Raw genomic sequence first — 13,256 nt, forward strand, 5'->3', positions numbered from 1 at the left:
AAAAAGGTTGAGAGAAAGTGTACGGAAGAGGACTAAAAAATCTTTGCAGCACTATTCACATGTTTACAATCGTATTAAGAAAACTGAAAATGATCCTGCAGAAAATATGGGTGATATGACTAGACTCTTATCTAATTAGTGCTGTGATGACATCCTTATCAGATAATCGAGACATCCACTTTTGTCCAGCACTAAACCAACAATGCTCAGGATTTTTGCACCACGTGGATGATAGTTATAGCACACTACTTATAGCTGTTTATTTTATTAAGTTGCTCCTTCGATGGCTAGCAACTGAAAAACCTGTTTTTCTTGGAAAGCATCATTTGTTGGCTAAAAGTGTGACGTTGTGCAAACAGAGAATGAGACAGATGGAGGGAGGCGGTGCTGCATGGGTGTGTGGGAGCCAAAGACGAGTCATCACACTCAGGGGCTGGTTTTATGTCTTGCTGGGGACCAAACTTGCAGTTTTTTCCTCCGAGCAACGGCAGCTCTCAGCTCTCAAGGCTACATTTACTGGATGAGCAGTTTTGTTTAAATACACCAACTGTTTGGCCAAGAATAGCACTAGGAACGATCTAAGGCTGGAGCCTTGGTGAAGACTTTCTATTTATGATCAAACAGAAAGTCCACAAGGATAAAAAAACACACACCTCTTGTTTGCATTTTGCGATCAAACCTTTTGTTGTCTGCAAAATGAAAATATTGTTTTGTATGGCATCACCACCCATAAGTACCAATAAACTCCTGTAAACAATAGAAACAGGACCTGATTTACGTTGTTAAATCTTTAGCTGTTATATTAAAAAGCAAATCCAGCTTTTATGTCAGCTGTTGGATTAGTTTAAGCCTCACTAAGCGGCTCATAGACAACAATACACTGGCAGCAACCTAAAGGTGCTCCATTTGGTACTGAAAGTTTTCATCTAGCAGCCAGCCAGGCCGATGGGTTTATCAGCTAACTACACCTCACCTAAGACTGAGGACAGGCACCTTTTAAAGCTCCAGGGAGATTCTGAACATTTTCCATGAACTGAGGTTTTTGTTATTTGTTTGTTTAAGGAAAATAAAAAATCTAATCAAGTCATCTGTGCCTTGATTTTTATTTAAAATGACTCTATGATCCCATGAAATCTAATGTTTCCATGGCTTTTAGAAGAGGAACATGCCCACAGCATGACAGATCCTCCACAGTTTTTAAATGTGGGGCCTCGTGAGGTGCTTATCTACAGTACATATTGGACCCTTGTTTCACACAGAACCCAAATCTGCCAAGAGCGTACATTAATCTCAGTACAGTAACATTTGTGATGGTAGAACGGGACACATTTACCTGGCAAACCTACCAAATTACCAGTAGACGTGTAGATGACATATAATGGATATCATGGAGACTTATGTCCCCGAGATGACACTCTCTCCTGCAGTTCCTTATCAATGCACTTTCAATTATCATCGTGTCCACTAAACGTGATGGCCAGATAAACGTCCTCTTCCAGCCTTGTTTGTCACAGTTCCAGTTCTGACTGCAGATATGAAAACATTTAGGTGAGTAGCTTCTTCATTCTGAGGTTCAACGCACACATACCTTAATCAAATTGCATCTTCTCCAGTCTTTCCCATTTTGAAGAGAAATGGGCCTCTCCGCTATTTTATATTAACACCGCAGGAAAATAAGAAGTTACTGATTACTAATTAAAAGTGTCTAGCCAGTCGGACCAGCTTTAAAAGTAATTTATTAGTTCTAAATGCTTTATTTACTATGGTTTTTATAGTGATGGGGTGCCTGGGAATTTGTTTAAAAAACATGTAATGATTTTTTCCCCATTAAAAATAAATATGATCCAACAAAATATTATATATATAATTTTTTTTTTTTTCTCACTGTGAGATTATGCCTTTGAATGAAACTTGAATTTGTTTTAAGGTTTTTTTTACAAACCTCTACCAGCGTTGAAATATTTTTGGAGGACGCCATACCTTCACATGCCTCCAGCCCAAGGATAAAATGTGTCCCAGAGTCTTTTCATATCTTATCCTAACAGCTGATAATATACTATGCGTTTCAGCTGTTCACTAAATAGGAATAAACTGATTTTCTCACAGTCTGAGTAAGCTGCTGGTGAGAATTAATTATTAGATTTATTTCTAGTTTTCATCCAGGGGTGAATTGCGTTTAAAAAAAAAAAAAGTCACAAATAAAATAGGAAATTAATAATTTTCTTAAAACAAAAGCTGAAAAAAAATATTTAAAGGGATGCAATAAGAGAAGACAGGTGTGACAAAAATATAAAAATTACAGGGAATCAAAATGTGTTTCTAGGCCATATTTAGGGCCACATTACTCCCCTGAAAGAAGCAAGTGGGTCTAAGTGTCACTGATTTAATACAAGGCGACAATTACTTAAAGCTGTTCTTCCTTTCTTCACTTTTGCTGTGTAATGTTTCTACTGCTGGAAAACCAATGTTCACATGAACATAAAATAAATGGGCAATCAGCTATTCAATATATCAATATGTCAAATCGTGCTCTCACCCTGCCAGCTGCAAATAGATGCACAGGTATTTACTGAACCCCACACAGAATCTGCTGCAGGTCTGCTAAGTGGGAACGCGTTCCCTCGTGGTATTGCATAGTAAGCAACACTCCCAGGGTAAACATGACACGTGAGATCAGCTTTGAAAGCATTTAAAGAGCGGAGAAAATCCAGACTGATGGGGAGTAAACATTGTGAAATGAAAGAAACGCTCACCTGGAAGGCTTTAATCTTTTTTTTTTTTTTTGCTTTCCTGATCTAGTTTCTGGCATTGTCTGTTATCCCAAATGGTTTCATGAAGGTGTGGTAATGGAAATATAGCTGAAGGGTAGACACACCCTTTTCTCATGAAGAAAGAGGAGCTTTCTTGTTAAACACGAAGTTTTTAACCTCAGAGGTGATGTGGTTAACTTCACACAACCATTTTATAACAGTTAGAAATGTTTCCATTTACCTGTGAAAACAGATACTGTTTACCATAGAGTGAGAATTCGAGGCCAAGTCTGCCCTGTTTTTTTTGGCTCCAGTTGATTTTTTTATTGGTGAGTGTCTTTTTGAAGCGACTGAGTAAAGCTGTGACTAAATTCTGGATAATGTTTTTGATTTAAGATCAAATTCTAATGGACGTCTATGGGTCCATCTTAGATCTGAACTAAATGAGAAATTAGAGACGATTAAAAAGGAGAGGATTTCTTAGTCGCTGTCAAAGACACCATTTTTAACCATGCATTGATCCACCTCTAAGTAGCAGTGGCTAGCAGGTTAATAGGCAATGTTTTTTACTGTTAAGGGGTTGCTTGTAAAGCCTACATATACGCCCACAATAAAATCTTTCCTAAGTGGAGTCTTAAATAAAGGTTTCATCTGGTAATCGTCCTTAAAGAAATGGGAATGACACATCAATCTTTCAATTCCTTTGCAGAGCTTGTTGCTGGCAGGTGAAACATTTACTAGTGACCATAGCAACCCTAAGGACAAACATGTCAGCAGCTGCTGAAATATTTAGGTCTAGGTGGAGCTGAAAGGACAAAGCGAGCCTCAGTTTTTATAGAACACAGCAGGAAGCAAAAAGGTTCTGATCTCTGTTACCTTCAGTCGGCAGGGCACTGACCCCGGTGCATCTACATTTGCCTTTCTAATTTTTTATTCTTATTTTATCAGGCTGTCTTTTTTATGTTACAGCAAAATATAAAGAAAAGTGTAACACTGTGCAGCAAAGATGGCTTACAGATTTACCATTTCACATTTTAATAAAAAAAAAATCCCCTGCTTAGATCAGTGTTTGCAAATCCTGTTCCTCCTGCATGTTTTAGGTGTGATCCTCCTCATGCACACCTGATCCCAAAAAAATTATTTATCACAGCAACTTATCATTAAGTAGAGCAAAATCATGTTTATGAATGGCCCAATTTAAACCAGCAGTGTTGATACAAATAATGTCTAAAACAGGGGGACCAAACACCTGCCTTTCTGTTCAGATGTTTCAGATGTTAGTGCTAGAACACATAGATGTCCATGAGTCATTCTTTCCAAGTCAAGTCTAGTCGAGCTGTGAAACACAGAACTACTGAAGGTCATGAATTCAAATTCAAATCTTCGTATTTTTCAAAACATTCGATTCAACATGGAAAAAGTGGCTTAGAGAAAACAAAAATAATAAATTATTCAAATGATCTAAACTTCCAGTTTTAATTACACTCGTAACTGTGAGAGATAGAGATTGTTCATGTCTCAAAGTCTGAGTTGAGTTTGAAGTGTTTAAAGTCTACGTCAAGTTTAAAGTCGTTAATTTTGAAGAGGCAACAAGTGTAAAAATGTGAAGATGCCAATATGGGTGCCAAGAATTTGCCGGTGGGAGAGGTGACACTTTAAATCCAAAACGATCTGTCCGAGTTATCCAAAATTAACCGTCAATAACAACGATTTGCCAAAAAAGAAAAAGAATCTACCTGAGATAATCTGCTGGCCAGTAATTCACCATGTTCAGCAAATTCCCACCTTTTTATTTCTTGATTTAAGACAACATATCGACTGAGGCATCAAATAAATGCATAAATACGAATAAATAAGTATCTCTTCAAAATCTGTCACTGGCTCTTTAACAACATTGTAGGCTGATTATAGCCTATTAGATACAGCTGTTATATGAGCAGCTAGTGTTGCTCCAGGCTGCATGTCTGTGGAAAGCAGCCATGAAGGCTAGAGGTGTCTGATTGGTTTGAATAACAGGCCGTTCCTTCCATGTTGCTCACTTTAACCAACATGTCCAAACACAGGCTCCTGCAAACATTCACACTTTAGCTCAAAGGATATGAGACATTAATGAGACATATCAAGTACAGAAGTGTTTGGTGTGTGGGAAAAATGCACCATTTTAGAAAATGAGCCATGAATTATATAAAAACTAACAAGGGGCAACAATAGTGGAGAATAAACGTCTTTAAAATAATCCACAAAGAAGAGGTTTGAGAAGGTTTCTTTGTTTGTTTGAACCTCCAGCGGATGAGACGGCAAACTGCTTCCAGCCTACAAATGACGTCATCCCTGTGTGTGTGTGTGTGTGTGTGTGTGTGTGTGTGTGTGTGTGAAGTAGGGCGTAACCTTGCCAAGTGTAAAACAGACATTTCCATATTTTTGCCAACTCTTTAAAGTTTCTACAAAAAACGAAAGCATCTGAATAATAAAGAATAAATTAAAATGTATCACTACTCCTCAGATTTGAGCAACACATTGTGGTTATCACTGGCATCATTAAACAACCCTTTATATGGGAGTAAACCCTACTGTAAGCTGAGAAACTCGTTGGCCAATGTTTAGCTTCTTTTCACAGAAAACAATCTTTAAACTTCCTCTCCAAGGTAAAAGCTTAGTCACTGCTATGAGTGTGTGTTGTACCTTTGAATGTACATGATACAAATAATTCTCACCTCACTTTTAATCTTTATATCAACCAAAGACTCATTCATTAACCATCATAAATTTTATAGTTCAATGAAAGTCCTAAGGATTTTTTTTATGTACTGTGGCTTTTAAATATTTGGACTGACAATGGGTGAAACATCAGTGGCTCAGTATGAATGTATGTGATGCAACACTAATTCCTAAATTCCCAGAAATGTTTCATTGCCCTCAATCTTTGTTTTTGAACAACAGGTCCATCCTCTGACCCTCTTGTGTTGAATTATAACTCTCTGTGTGTGTATACAGCGTTGGCTGCTGACATCATTCCCAATGCACTTACTTTCATGCTGGCATGGTGAGACTGCAGTCTGTCACGGTTCTATACAATGGGCCACTGTTAGCGATAAGGCGTTTTCTTGTGTGCAGGTATATCCTATCTCTGTTCCTGCTGCTTCCTTTGTGACTCGTTTGCATCGTCCCACCTGCTGATAAAATAGCCCTGTTTGCATGTGGGAAGCAAAGAAAATAAAGCATTCTCTCTTTATCAGAGAGATGAAAGCAGACTGCAGCACCAACAATGAGAAGCTGAATTTTCTGTGTTTTGATGCACTACCAAGCCAAAACTATTTAAAATCTACAGTGCTCTAAAAGTATCTTTTGTCACAGTGTTGCAGTATAGCAAACTGATTTCAACATCAGACAAAGATAACCTGTGTAAATGCATAATGCAGGCTTTAAATAATTTCATTTACTAAAATGAAAAAAGCTATCCAAACAAACGTATGTGAAGAATCAATTTCCCTCCTTGCTAAAAAAAAAAAAAAAAGAGTTAACTGAGATTAACCACATTTATCGAAACCTGAGTTCAATTTCACTACCACACCCAACATAATTACTGTCAGACCTGTAGAATCAAGAAACCACTTTGAAAGAACCTGAAAAACATGAAGTAGGCTATGGGTAACACAATATGACCTGATCTAAAGACATTCATGAACAAATCAGAAACAAAGTCATTGATATCGATCAGTCTGAAAGGGGTTACAATGCCACTTCTAAGGCTGTGGGACTCCAGAACCACAATGTGAGCTATTATCCACATATGGAGAACTCATGGAACAGTAGGGAACCGTCCCTGAAGTGGTCGGCCAACCAACATTACTCCAAGAGCACATCCTCAACTCATCCAGGAAGTCAGAAAAGAATATCTTCTTAAAATGATGGCACAAGAACTGAACTAAATTAAAATGACACCCAATCTTTAATTAGCCTGGAGAATCACTGATCAAGATGACCTAAACTAACAAGAGATTTTGGATATTTTTAAGTGAAAAATGGAAAAATAGGTTTGATTCCAGACTTTGGCACAGAATTTTTGCTAATTGCTTCCCATACAGCTTGTGAAACCAGAAGAACTGTTAAGTCACTTGTTAATATTGTGACCCGGACTTTATGGGAGAGATTATTTGAACAGGGCTGTGCTAGCCATTCTGATCCATTAATATAAAAGGGATCAGTTGCAATTCAGCCCAAACCCCTGAAGTTCAGCCAAATCCAGCTTGTAAAGCCCGTCTCTGTGTTTTCAGCGTCAGTGTTGGTAATGCAGGTGAGAAAGTTAGGGTTAATCCCAAACACGGGACAAAGCTAAGCCGGCCTCTCTGAGGTCCGGAGGAAAAGGATTTAACACGCAAACAGCCACAGATATCAAGACTAAAGCACCTGTCGTCTGCTTAATTTTCTCACCTGTTCATGGAGCTTTGTTATATTTTAATCACATTTTATATCCAAAGCAGGGCATACAATTCTGAAGAGGAATGAAAGAGTTAGATGATTTTTTTTTATTTAATATCTGTGGTATGCATTTATATAGAGACAATATTTTGAAGTACAACAGCTGCAAGCCTTTTTCTACTAGCTTTCAACATAGATAACGAAGTTTTGTCTAATCTTCAGGGTTCAACCCAAATCATTTGGATAGATTGTGTATAAGCACATCAATTTGAAGTACTGCAACAGATTCCTAATTGTATTTAGGCCTGGACTTTGACTGGTCAATTTTAACGAATGTAAATGCTCTGATCTAAAACATTTAATTGTTGCTCTGGCTGTATGTGTAGGGTCATTGTCCCGCTGGTCGGTGAACCTCCAGTCCAGTCTCAAGGCTTTTGCTGGGTGTCTTTCAGGATTGTCCTGTACTTAGCTCCATCCATCTTCCTATCGAATATGACAAGCAGGCCTGTCCCAGGCTTGAATAAACTCATGCCCACAGCGTGATGCTGCCGCCGAAGTGTTTTACTGTGGGAATGGTGTTAACATTAATCAAACGTTAATATTACTTCAGGTCAGAAGAAAAATCTTGGTAAAACTAAAAGATTACTTTAAACCCAAATCTCCCATGGGAATGAAAACAATCGGGTTTAACTGTAAATGATGGTTTTGTTTGCTGCTCTTTCTAAAATGTATCCAACAGGTTTTCTCCTAGATCTATCTGTCTTCTCCTCAGCTTTCCTGTTGCTGCTAAAGAAAGTATCCCCACAGCATGATGCTGCCACCACCTTGTTTCACTGGGAAGAGGAAACCAAGTATAATTTTCCTGTTTGCACTACTTTATGCACATTAAATCTCAGTAGAATACACTTTAAAGTTTGTGGTTGTACAAAATGCAGAAAAACGTTTGAAGGCTGTGTATACTTTTGCAAGGCACTGGGGTGTTAAAATAAAAATGTATAGATGTACTTTCTCATTCACAAAACAGTAACACTAACAAGTGAACTGAAGCAAATCAGATTCCAGACCCTAACTTGTGACCTTAAGGTGTACTTTTAATAACATCTGTAAGACGTTTCCACAGGAGACTCATCGAAGCTCCTGCTTCCAGGTGTGCTCAGTGATGTCACCGACCACACACCAACACACTTCTTTCTCTTCTAAAAACTACAGGTAATAAGATCCAGATGATTGATCTGTTGCACATTCCTCTCATTCCTCCAATGTATAAAGTTTGCATTGTCTGAACGGGAGTAGATAGGAAACAGAGCTTTGCAGATGTTATAAACAGCAGCCATGAGATAATGACTGGTGTCCTAATTAAAAAGTTTCAATAATTTGTTGGAAACAAGTAAAACATAAAAGAGGAGGAACATAATAAAATACTGCAGAGTAAATATGTTTCCATCCTTTGTCTGTGCAGCTATCTAACGTAGCCAAGCAGATGTTTGAGGATATCTACTATTTTGATCATCGTTTGATATAAAGTGTGGCATCTGGAACATGCAACAACAGGGACATTTGTATTTTTTTTGCATGAGAGCTGCAAGAGTAACAATGATCCAAACTCCACTCGGTTGTTCAGATAATGACTGAATTATCACCATGATAACTCCATCTCATGAAAAGGCTGTGAGATGTGGCTGATAGCTTAGTTTCCATAAAGAAATGCTTGTGGGCTCTTGTTCACCAAACTGAGTCCAGAGACTGCCAAACCCAGAGAAAAGTCTACAACGAGGGATTCCTGCAACATCATTTGCTTTGCTTACTGATCATTCGTCCCTGCTGACACTGAGCGGCAAACATCTGGGCAGATTTCCTGTAAGCAGCAGGACTAAAGCAAACACACTTATTCAACCATGCTCATATCCTCTTAGATAATTTAGTCACTAATTAAGCAATCAAGCCTGACCTTGGACTATAAAAACTGTACAGGTTTTCTCATGACCACAAAAAAAAAAAAAATGAAGGAAACGTTAAATGTGGCAGTCAGTAGGTTTGGTATAATAGCGGATGATCCGACATACAGTCATATTCAGTACAATAAAATATGCATTCTGGTGTGTCTTGTTTGTCAGATTATGTACTTTTTGAAAATAACTTTTAAGCAGGTATTAAACATACTTTTCATTACGGCCACATTTCTGTATTAAGTGTTTTTTATTGGTCTGATGTAAGATTTTATTCTTAAATGTCACGTTTTATTAGCTTGAAGTGAAAAATCATCATAATTAGGAGAAATAAAGGCCTGAAAACATCAGTCTGTGTGCATTAATCTAAATAATTAACCTAAATAATTTCACCTAGTGAATTGAGTTACTGAAATAAATTAACTTTTCAAAAATATTCTAATTTATTGGATATGACTGTACTTTTCATAGTGCTGAAATTTGATTATACATTGAAAATATTCAGCAGAAATCACAATATTGCTCACCTTGGGAGGAAAAATAGATACATAACTTCTTGAAATACCTTTACAAACAGAACTATATAATCTGATATACTTTAAATTCGAAGAAGTAATTCTGTATACATGTACTCAACCCAATTATCAATAATCTATAATGCTTTGGATCAGTCTCTTTCATCCGTTTGTGTGTCTTAAAGTCTTTAAGTTAGGAAAATAAATGAGTTAACTAAAAGAAAAATAGATTCAATGTCCAATGGCTTCTTTCTCAGTGTCCTTGCCTTCTTTAGATGCGAGTAAACATCCCAGTTTGAATAATATCTCAAACATCATACCAGAAAACGGGGAATGATTATATTATGTAGCTGCTGTAACTGATTTGCAAAGTTAAATAGAAAAACTAAATAAAAGGGACCACAGCAGCAGGCGGGCTCAAGTTTTTTGTTCCAGTAGTTAAATTTGAATTAAAATATTGAATATGAGGAAACAGATTTGTCAACATACCATTATTTAACTTGTCTGCCATGAATTTTGTGCATTTCAAACTCACAAAACACATTTGTTCGCTTTTTTTATGCTTTTATTAAACCAAACACGCCAGAAGTTGCAATGACTCCAATTCAAAGCATCCACTTTCCCTCAAAAGCGGCCCTGAGCCGTTGAGCTTCTATTTATTGACACTAGAATGTTACAAAAATCAGGAAGAACTCAGATATTGAAATGACAACTATTTTAATATATACAGTTACTTTTTAAGCAGACATGTGAATCATCTGATAGTTTGATGATCCTACGTATGTTTATCTCACATCTTTCATGACAAAGAACTGAATCTTTAAATAAACCTGTAATTTAAACCCCTGAGCTAAAAAAGTTTCATTACTAGTCAATCAGCATATCTTCCCCTGACTGGTTCTGACCAGCAATAATCAGGTCACATCTTACTTTTTACCCTGTTCAACTGATGCATAAACAATAAAAATTCCCACATATTTCGATCTGTAAACACACCAACATACAGCATGTTCTTGGATGCACTTTTGTAGTTTAACATAAAAATAGGTAAAGGTAAAGGTTGGGGACGTATGCTTTTATGCATACGTTCCTACATTTTCTGTTGGATTCCTCTCTATCAATCAACCAGTGGTGCATTATTATTATTATATGTTTGCTTAACTGTTGAAATAAAAAAGGTTTTACAAATTAGTTTTGATTTATCATACATTTTAAGCACAAAATTAGTCATACTCCTGGCAGATTTAGGTTTAAGATAAAGAGCTAAAGATTAGGGTGTTGGCAGTGAGACCTCCCAGCCTTAAAACCTTGGAGCTCATCACTGGATAAAAATCGTCAACATACCAGTGAAAACATGAAAAAAGCTGCTCAGGAGTTATAAGAACAATTTGATCTCTGTAAAGCCAATACACGTTTTTACATTGAATACTGAAAAGGTTATGAATCAGTTTTTTTACATGCCATTTTCAATAAAAAGTAAATAAAAACAGTTAATACACATTTTACATTATTTTATTATCTTTTGAGAGATGCTGGTCTTATTTTTTATCAGAAACAAACTTCTTGTTTGAATTAAATTTATTTTACATGTAAATTTGCAAAGAGTGTGAATAAATTTGGGCAGATTGGATCTTAAAGAAAACCATAAATCTAACTAAATCTTATCTGTGCATCTCTAATCAAAGGTATTTTTTAAACTAGAGTTAGAAAATATCTCCTGTCTGATCAATTAAGCCAGTATTTCCCATTAGTTTTATATATACTGGCCATCAGTCTTTAGCTAACTAAGGAGGCATATTTTGAGCAGCACATTATAGATCTGGCTGTACAGACTGTAAAAGCGTGAAAAATGCACCACATGTATCTGAAATGTCTCCACCACCACACCTATAGAGGCACAGACACAGAAAGACGCAGGTGCTTCAGCCACCTCATCATGTCTATCATGACCAAGCAAGATGGCAAAATATTGATCTTTGGTTAAAAAAGAAACAGAAAGAATAAAAACGAAATGTCAGATATATCAGGCATTGAATATCTGCACCGCTTATAAAAAAAAAACACACAAAAGGCTAATTCTATTTAAACATTATAAAATGTACATGACTTCAGCAAACAGTATTACATTGCAGATATAATATCTACACTATCAGTGTACTTTAGACTATAAATCATTACTTTAATTAGAGATAGCGTTATCATACAATTGTGGGGAAACTCTATCACACATTTACAGTCCGGCTGGAGAAATAAATCACATTAGTGTTTCTCTGCAGACAAAAAGAGTCCTGAACAACACAGTAATAAATCAGTTACTGCTGAAAAACCACTAATGCTTCGTTCACCTTAGGTGATTGTGAAAAAAACACACAATGGGTCCATGGCAAGCCATTAAATATTGATGACCTTTGCAGGTAACCCAACACCTGTTGCAACGTGTCTCCCTCTCAGTGGACATCTGAGCTCCTCAGAACAGTTCAGCCACAACAAGCTGCCCCTCAGGTCTGAGACATACCTTGGATGTAACCTTTTCTTGTGGATTGCACCGATTATGAAACGGTTACGCTGTAAAAACGTGCCGTGACGCAAGGACTGGTTGGTTTATTGGATGCGCATGGTTGTAAAGTGAATGTAATTACAGCTGGCTGGGTCTGATATGTCTCCATGTTTACGCATTGGAGCCAAAGAGGAAACAGTAGGTTTTCACTTCTGCAACTTTCTAAAGATGTAACACGAGTCTTGTTTTTTTTTTTTTTTTTTTTTTTTTTTACTGGATATTCCCCAGTAAACCCAACACAACACCACCAGCAGCAGCAGCAGCAGTTTGGAGAGTTCCCACCTCTCCACCCACCCACACACGTTAATCACGGAGTCTACAACTGTCCCGAGAAACCAAGAACAGGTGTGTCCGTCAGATTAGAAGTCAACAAACAAGGTAAACTGGATGGAGAAGAACAGTTTGCTCCCTTTCTTACCGTCAGACTCTGGAGCGCACAGAAGCTCAGAGTGGCGACGGACAGCGGCTGTTTTCTATCAACAGAAACACTCTCAGCGCGTCTTCTGGATATGAAATATCCGTGTTTTTCCACGTCCCCATTCCACAACGGGACCACTTCAGTAATAAACACCCAGGAAGGGAAGCTCCTTAACGCGCTCCGTGGAGGATCACGTAGGTGAAACCAGCAGTAATCCTTCTGTGGAGGCTCCTCCCACCGTGAACTCTACCAGACTCGGGTCCACCTCAGATGGAGCGCTTCTGGTTTCACGACGAAATCCCACGACATGACATGCATTATCTGCATCCACGCAGCTGGATATTTAGATAGACACATTTTTACTACAATGCTTGGTTTTATTCGGGTTAAAGTTCAAACTCGATGCAGGAAAATATTGGATCATCCATGAAACAGAAAACTTTATCCGAGAAACAGCATGCTTTCATCTGCTGCCTGGGTTGAAGCGGTGAGGGGAACCTTCTATTATGTCCGATTTAAAACAGGTCTGAAAAACAGTATTTAATAATCTACAAGCACATCGATGGAATAAAATAAGAATCATAAAAATGTCATTTGTTGCCTTTTCTTAAACTGCACAGATCAGAAAGAGCAATTTTGCTCATGCAGACA

The 13,256-nt window shown here is 37.4% G+C and overlaps 1 protein-coding gene across 2 annotated transcripts in view; it reads right to left on the bottom strand.

Annotated features, from left to right (window-relative positions):
• Positions 1–13,223, bottom strand: part of fhip1aa (FHF complex subunit HOOK interacting protein 1Aa) — a 39,668-nt gene extending 26,445 nt beyond the window's left edge. For both annotated transcript variants that reach the window (XM_047366473.1, XM_047366472.1), the window contains exon 1: positions 12,606–13,223. The gene's annotated coding sequence lies outside the window, so the exon portion shown is untranslated. The remainder of the gene's footprint in view (positions 1–12,605) is intronic.
• Positions 13,224–13,256: the final 33 nt, after the last annotated feature.

This window comes from Girardinichthys multiradiatus, chromosome 5 (assembly GCF_021462225.1).
Source record: "Girardinichthys multiradiatus isolate DD_20200921_A chromosome 5, DD_fGirMul_XY1, whole genome shotgun sequence".
Lineage (NCBI taxonomy): Eukaryota > Metazoa > Chordata > Actinopteri > Cyprinodontiformes > Goodeidae > Girardinichthys > Girardinichthys multiradiatus.